General features: G+C 40.6%; 1 pseudogene; it reads left to right on the forward strand.

Annotated features, from left to right (window-relative positions):
- The first annotated feature begins 554 nt into the window (after positions 1-554).
- On the forward strand, positions 555-5,880 carry Mindy3-ps1 (MINDY lysine 48 deubiquitinase 3, pseudogene 1; annotated as a pseudogene).
- Positions 5,881-8,230: the final 2,350 nt, after the last annotated feature.

The following is an 8,230-nucleotide window of genomic DNA, read 5'->3' on the forward strand; positions in this document are numbered from 1 at the left end:
CTTCCTCGTCCTCTGGCTTTTATAATCTTCCTTCCTGCCTTCCACAATATTCTCCAAGCCTTAGATGGGTGGGGTAGGGGTTGATATTGATATTCCATTTAGGACTGGCACTCAACAGTCATTTGTTCTCAGTATTTTGGCCAGTTATGGGCCTCTGCTCATTACAAAACATGGAAATTCTTGGATCAAGGTTGAGAGTGACACAGATCTATGATAGTAACATAAATATTTAAAAGGGAGTTTGGCAATATGAGCAGAACAACAGTAGTATATTCTGTTCTAGGGCCTACAGTCTTCTCATAGTCTTTTTTAACAGATGTATATAGAATAGTCATGAATTCCCTTCTGTGGATCAGCCTCAAATCCAACCAGAAAGCGGTTGGTTGCTGCTGTCACCGTTATGCCAATATTACACCTCTAGGCGTCTCTTGCTTGGCAATAATGGATTCAGTGTCTTTGTTTCCAAGATGGCAGGAAGGTGAAAAGGGCACAAACGCTATATCTTTCCACAGCAGAGAACAGGAAGCTCTCTAAAGTCATTGTTAATGCGAGTCATGAAAGCAGAACCCTCACAGAGCATCACTTCCCAGAGGCTTCATCTCTTATTGCCATCCCTAGGAGGGAAGACATTTCAATGTGAGTTTTGGAGGGACATAAGTGCCAAATCATAAGAAATGCTAGAAATAAGCTTGCTGATAATTATTAGGGAGTTTTAGTGGAGTATAATTTACTATGTGTATGCATCTAAAGAAAAGTGTATAAATCTTAAATATAGTTTGAAAAATCTCCTGAGCAGGAATACTTTCACGAAGCCCAATGATTACAATAAGAAACAGAGCATACAGAATCAGAAGTGCAGGAATCTCTTTTAACCCTTCCTTCTGTCCCCGTATGATAGCTGCTCTTAACTGTGAACTTGATGGTGTTTAGAATCACCTTGGAGACAACCTGAGGGTCTGCCTATGAGGTATTTCCAGAGGGGGAATAGGAGGAGGCCTGCTGAGTATCAGAATGCATGTGTTTCTGATTCCTGACTGCAAACACAGTGTTACTCTTGGCTACACAGCCTACCTTAATGCCATGACTTCTCTTCCCTGATGAGCTGTAACTGTGAGCTACAATACGCCCTTACTTAGCTAAGTTTCTTATAGGGTATTTAATCAGAGAAATGAGTAAGCTAATATACCATCCATTTCCCAAAATCAACCAATATTTACTCTTCTCAGATCTTAGACGTTTGAAATTTTTTTATTTTGTGGAAATGGAATTATGAGATAATTCCTTCCTGTATGGCTTACTTAGTATATTTACTTTTGTTTCTGAATAAGCGTCCATCACATGCAGTCTGCATGCAATTCACCTATTCTGCTACTGATAGACATTTTGGCAATCTTCCAGATTTTAGGGCACACATACATATTTCTTTGTAATGACATAGCTGAATCAAAGGATGTTCTTGGGATGCAGAGGCCCAGCTCTAACAGAACATAAAGGTTTTCTGGAGTACTTGAACCAATTCATAATTCTACCTGTTTTTGTCTGCAACCTCATCAGCACTTGGCATTGTCTGTTGCATTTTAGTCATGAAAAATGTATTCCTACATATCATGATTTTAATTGATAGTTTCCTGAAGAATAAGAGATTGTGTTTCTTTTCATGTGTACATTAACCATTTATATACTGGCAGGAAGTGTCAACACATACTTTTTTAAATTAAAACTTAATTTTTTTAAAAATTAAAAACTCTGGCATTGTTTTAAAGTTCCACTATGGAATTGAAAGGAAGTCACTTAAATAACTTGTCCCAGTAAAGATCATTTAATTTTGCTTATCTTTCCCACTTAAAAAAGATGTCAGAAGGCCATCAGGTTGGTCTTAAAGCAAAGCTATGTACTAAGCATGACTTTCCTTTGATAGATTTTAAGCTTCGCCTGATTTTTCCCCCAACCCCCTTCTCTGTGTTATCTAGGAGCCCCTTCTATTTCTGTGTCCTGGGAATTGGAAGATAGAACAAAAGCAAGTATCTGAAGGGCATCATTTTCAGGTGTTTCTGTGTACTTCCTCTCTAGGATCACATTTGTGAATCTTTAATGAGCGTAGGTAGGCACACAGCTGAATTCAAAATAGGTCAGAAAGAGAATTCACCTAGGCTGGAGAACTATCCCATCAGTTACGAGCTCTGCTGCTCCTACAGAAGATCCAAGTTGGTCTCCCAGAACCCATATTAGGTGGATCCCATGCCTTCTTATGGCTTCAACAGGCGTTCCCCATTTAATTCAGTCTCCTCTCTATAGAAAATTTCTATGATATCTTGTTAGTGTTTCTTTCTGCGAGTGTAAACTACAATAAATGCCCACGATGCTTCCCTACATTTCCAACTAAAATTAATAGATTAATAGCGATATCTAATATTCAACTTAAGTTATTGAGCTGTAAAAGAAATCCTTAAAATTTTCTGAAATTTTCTTTATACAGCATGCACCAGCATACACAGAATCTCTCACAAACACATAAATACAAAATAAATATTAGGAGAGAGAGAGGGAGAGGGAGAGGGCGAGGGAGGGAGAGAGAGAGAGAGAGAGAGAGAGAGAGAGAGAGAGATTAACTGAATGGAGAATGAATTGAGTCTAGATTTGAAACCAGGAAGAATTCAGCTCTGGACAAATACAGCAGAGAGGACTAAGAGTGCTGTAGGGAGGGTTCAGAGTCACTGGTGTGTGAGTCCAGTAGGAAGTTCCCAATGGAGGAATCTGAGAACATTTTCTTTTAAAAAGTTTTACTTCTAGAGGAAAAATAATTTTTCTAATTCAAAACAATATCCCAGAATGGAATAGGATGCTGTAGTCCCCGTTCCCCATTTAATTCAGTCTCCTCTCTATAGAAAATTTCTATGATGTCTTGTTAGTGTTTCTTTCTGCGAGTGTAAACTACAATAAATGCCCACAATACTTTCCTACATTCCCACCTAAAATGAATAGATTAATAGCGATATCTAATATTCAACTTAAGTTATTAGAGCTGTAAAAGAAATCCTTAAAATTTTCTGAAATTTTCTTTATACAGCAGAATTGTATAGTGTGTGTGTGTGTGTGTCTGTGTGTGTTTGTGTGTGTGTGTGTGCATGTGTGCGTGTGTTTGTCTGGAAAAAGGATTGAGTTAACAGTTTGAAAAATGGTGGCATTCGTGGGGGAGAGAATCCATGTACTGAACTAACTGAGCAGAAGCAAAAATAATTCTAGATGTGAGTCTGAGTGTTTAAATCCACCAGAAAAGAGATATCTTGGGAGGAAGTTGGATTTTCCACAGAGTGTATATTGGATGTTGATAGTGATTTTCTTGAGCCCGTAAGGACAATGTGGCATCAGTTGATATGGGAATCACACACTACTGCCTTCAACTATCAAATAATCCTCAATTAATTATTAACTGACATGCTGGGACGTGAAGATAGTGTCCCCACTGTCAGGCTGAGAACCTTAGCTATTTTCTGAAGGCAAATGAGAGTCATTAAAGGCTTTTGGAAATGGAAATGACAAACAGCTACATTCCCAAAGGTTATCTCTTGCTGAAAAAAAAAATGGTGTAGTTTCAACAAGCGTTTGTTTCTGAAGGGCTGGATTTGGGTATGGCTACTGAACGGAACTCAGATTCTCAAGGATTGAAGCCAGACTGGAGACCTCAAGTCGACAGTGGCCATTTGCCAGAGGCCTCCCTCAGCTCCTTGCCACAGAACCTTCCCACAGTGCAAGACCTCATATGGCATCTGGCCTAATGGAGTGAGTAAGAAAGCAGAATCTTGCCGTCTTTTTCTAGAAGTGACACCCATTGCACATGGTGTATTTTAATTATTTCAAATGGTTGTTAGAGTGCTCCACACTCAAAAAGACGGATTTCCACAAGGGGTAAGCATCAGCAGGTGGGTATTTTAGAGATCTACTTCAAACGACCAGGCTGGAAGCATCAAGCCTTTGCAATGGGTGGTTCCTTTGGACAGGGAGCTAAGGAGATGCCATGGAAATGACGGGGCATTAAGATAGCCAGGATGGGCAAACAGACTGGAGGAAGAAGATGATCAGAGGAGATGGCCAGGAAGAACATCCAGATTGGAAGGGGAAGATGAACAGAAGAGATGAGCCAAGCCTGACAGATTAAAATGATTGCCTGTGTGTGGAATCACAGGACAGGAAGCATGGTATGTAGATTTTGGAGGATCATCAAGTAATAAAAAGAGGGTTTCTTTTTGTTTGTTTGTTTTAGCACACTTAACAAATACACAATCAGGAGGCGCCTGCTTCTCCCGGCAGCGAGCTACCCTCATCCCGCTCAGCCTCTGGTTTGCGCCCGGTCACTGCTGTCCCGCTGCCCCTTGCTTGAGCCTTCCCTTCCCTATGTTCCCGGACAGAGTGTGGGAAGCAAAGACCCTCTTGCCCACTCCTCATCGTGTCCGAAGAGACCAAAGAGCTGCTGGATCTGGTGTGGGGTACTAGGTGCAGTCCCAGGCTGTCGGACAGCATCTTCTGCCTCCGGACGCGAGGGTTTGTGTTTAGTGAATCAGAGGGATCTGCGTTAGAGCAGTTTGATGGTGGCCTCTGTGCTGTCATTGCACCTGTTCAGGCATTTCTTTTGAAGAAGCCTCTGTTTTCCTCCGAGAAGTCGTCCTGGCGGGATGGCTCAGAGGACGAGCAGAAGGAGCTCTTTTGTCATACCTTGCGTGATATTTTAGAAAGTGCTGTGACAGCTCTGGATCATGCTGCTTGCTTGGTTTCATGGTTGAGAGGAAGGACAACTGAGGACGCCGCTAAGATTTCTGGGAGTCCTGCACAGTCTACTTGCCAAGTGGGGCATTCCTCTGCCTTGGCTGTCGAAGAGCTTGACTTTGAGCGATTTCATGCATTAATTCAAAAAAAAGATCACTCAGAACGGTATCAGAATTAAAAGATGCTGTCTTGGACCAGTGTTCAAGGTGGGGAAACAAATCTGGAGTCTTGCTTTTTCTCTATTCTGTATTACTGACAAAGATATGCTACCTCTGAGTCCTTTAGCGTCCTTCACAGAGCCCATGAAAGGAAATGGAAAGTAATCTTGGGGGAGCTATACTTCTTACCGTCTCAAATACAAGTCTGGGGCACTGAAAACATAACGAATTCCATTGAAGATGCAAATGAACCTTTGATAGACCCTGTGTATGAGCATCACAGCCAAAGCTTAATTAACCACCTACTGGTGGGGTACAGTCTCTAATGTATGGGATGGTGACAGAGAGCTCAGGAATGCAGCTTCTCGGTATCCATGAACAAGCAATGTAGAATTCTTAACACTAAGGGAAGCTTTACACTATTGTAAGGTTGGTTCTTACTTGAACTCTCCAAAATTCCCTATATGGATTATTGGCAGCAAAACTCACCTCACCATATGTTTTTACCAAGGATATGGCTTTAGTTGCCCCTGAAGCACCTTCGGAACAAGAGAGAAGAGTTTTTCAAACCTATGACCCAGAAGATAATGGATTCATAGCCAACTCACTTCTAGAAGATATCTTGAAAGCCTTGGACCTTGTTTCAGGTCACGAGTATATAAATCTCATGAAGAATAATTAGATCCAGAAGGAGTCATATTGTTGGGTCCATTTCTTCAAGAATTTTTTTCCCGACCAGGGCTCCAGTGGTCCAGAATCTTTTACTGTCTACCACTACAATGGATTGAAGCAGTCAAATTGTAAGGAAAAGGTAATGTGTGTGGAAGGAACTGCAGTCGTTAAGGGTTTTGAAGACCCCATGCTACAGACAGATGACACTCCTATTAAATGCTGTCTGCAAACCAAATGGTTGTACACTGAGTTACTGTGGACCACAGACCGTTCTCCTTCACTCAGCTGAGTTGCCCAAGTATTTGTAAGGAAGATGAAAAGGTAATGTGTGTGGAAGGAACTGCAGTCGTTAAGGGTTTTGAAGACCCCATGCTACAGACAGATGACACTCCTATTAAATGCTGTCTGCAAACCAAATGGTTGTACACTGAGTTACTGTGAACCACAGACCGTTCTCCTTCACTCAGCTGAGTTGCCCAAGTATTTGTAAGGAAGATTGTCAAACCCGGTGTTGAAAGGGGGATTCATGACAGGCTACATGAAGCTAAATGCTGGTATTGTTGATTAACAATTGTAAATAACAATTAAAAACACATTTTCAGTGTTTATGATGCATTTAAATTGTTTGTTCTAAAGCTTTATATTAAGTTATTTTATCCTATTATAATCCTTTCTGTGAAATTTACTAACAAAATTAAGCTTTAATTAAAGTTCATCACTTCTGCAGTCAGGTAATTGTTACCAGATTATAAACACAGTATTATAGCATTTTTATAATTAGATTAGTCACAAAAACCTGCTTGGGATATCATTTCATTTTACTGTATTGTTTTTAACAACCTCCCTACCAAAATGCAGAGGTTAACTTTTGTTAATTTTGTTTTTCATTGCTAAAATCTGTTTTCCACCAGAAATACTAATAAATCACAAATTATCAACCCTGAAAAAAAATACACAACCAGGAAAGAAATAACTGTTTGGGCTGTTAACTTGTGGCAACTAACATGGGAGCAAGCATATATACACAATGGGTTCAGACCTGCCCATGCTCAGTCTACCCTGAGTCTCGTTACTCTTCCGTGAATGTGGAAGCTAATTTCTATGTCTACTAATGATTTTTTAGGGTCACCTTAAACCCGATAACCCTTCCTTAACCTCTTTAAAAATTCCTAGAGTCTGTGCTCTTACATAGTCTCAAAAGAATAAAAATATCTTCTGCCAGTCTCTCTACAACCATCAAATAACCCCACTGTATCACGTCACTTTGTTTACACCAACAATTGCCATAGAGCTCTCATCTGTGTGTCTTTATAGAGAACATCATTTCATCTGTGTAGGTTACTGTCTTAACTGTCATTCAAATATCCTCTCAAATGAAGGCACCCAAACCTTCCCTTAGATGTACATACTTCTAGTTACTCCTCTTTTCAAAATTAATATATTGTTTCTTTCTCCCTGACTTCCACTTTTGTCTGGCCTCAAGCTCTATTTAGGGTACTATTTTAATATTTTCTTTTGCTGTGTAGAACCTTAGAGTAGTGAGAAAAAGAAAGACTAACTTACATTCAGAGATCTGGATTTGAATGCTAACCTGCTCTTAACTTTTTTTCCTCGTCATGAAAACTGTGTTTTGGTTTCCTCATTCAGAAACATGGTGATATTGATTCCTGCTTCCTATTCCTACAATGAGAATGACAGCAATGGAAGCAGTCATTATTTTTATATTCCCTGTAGACGAGAAAAATTGCGAAGGAGCGGCCCATACCCGGCTACTGTGTCTATTGGCCTGAGAGCACCGGATCAGGCTGTATATGTAATAACCCAGCCCGCTGACAACATGAAGGGTAGAGCAGATGGATGGACTCCAACTCAGAGTCACTTCAAACATCAACCACCATGTGCTGACAGCCAGTTCTGTAGATCTACATAGATGACTGTGGTCCTTGAAGACCATTACTGCAGCTTCATTCGAGATACTAAAACAAAATAACCACTCAGCTGACTAGTTTTATGTCAGCTGGACACAAGCTAGAGTCATATGAAAAGGGGGGACCCTTGATTGAGAAATGCCTCTATAACTGTAGGGTACTTTGTAAGTAGTGACTGGTTGGGGAGGGCCCAGCCCATTGTGGATGGTGCCATCCTTGGCCTAGTGGTCCTAGGTCTATAAGAAAGCAGGCTGAGCAAGCCATGGTGAGCAAGTTAGTGTATAGCAGTCCTCTATAGCCTCTGCATCATCTCCTGCTTCTGGTTTCCTGCCCTGTTTGAATTCCTGTCCTGACTTCCTACAATGATGCACTACAATGTGGATACGTCATCCAAATAAACCTTTTCCTCCCCATCTTGTTTTAGGTCAGGGTGTTTCATTGCAACAATAGAAACCCTAAGTGAGGCAGAAATTTAGCTACTCCCTATGCAAATCGAGATAAATGTTCATTGTTGTTAAAATTGCTACGTTTAGAAATTTATTATCAGGCCTCATTTCATGCTAATAACACTATAACCACTCAGCGGGCCTTAACAGTGCAGTCTTAACAGGATGACAGGTGTTGGAAAAGTCACGTGCAGCCTAACGTTTTGCAGTAGGGTAGCTAAGCATCATACATGCCTTCATGCATATATATGCACATCTAAAGTCC

The sequence above is a fragment of the Rattus norvegicus genome, chromosome 2, assembly GCF_036323735.1.
Source record: "Rattus norvegicus strain BN/NHsdMcwi chromosome 2, GRCr8, whole genome shotgun sequence".
NCBI lineage: Eukaryota > Metazoa > Chordata > Mammalia > Rodentia > Muridae > Rattus > Rattus norvegicus.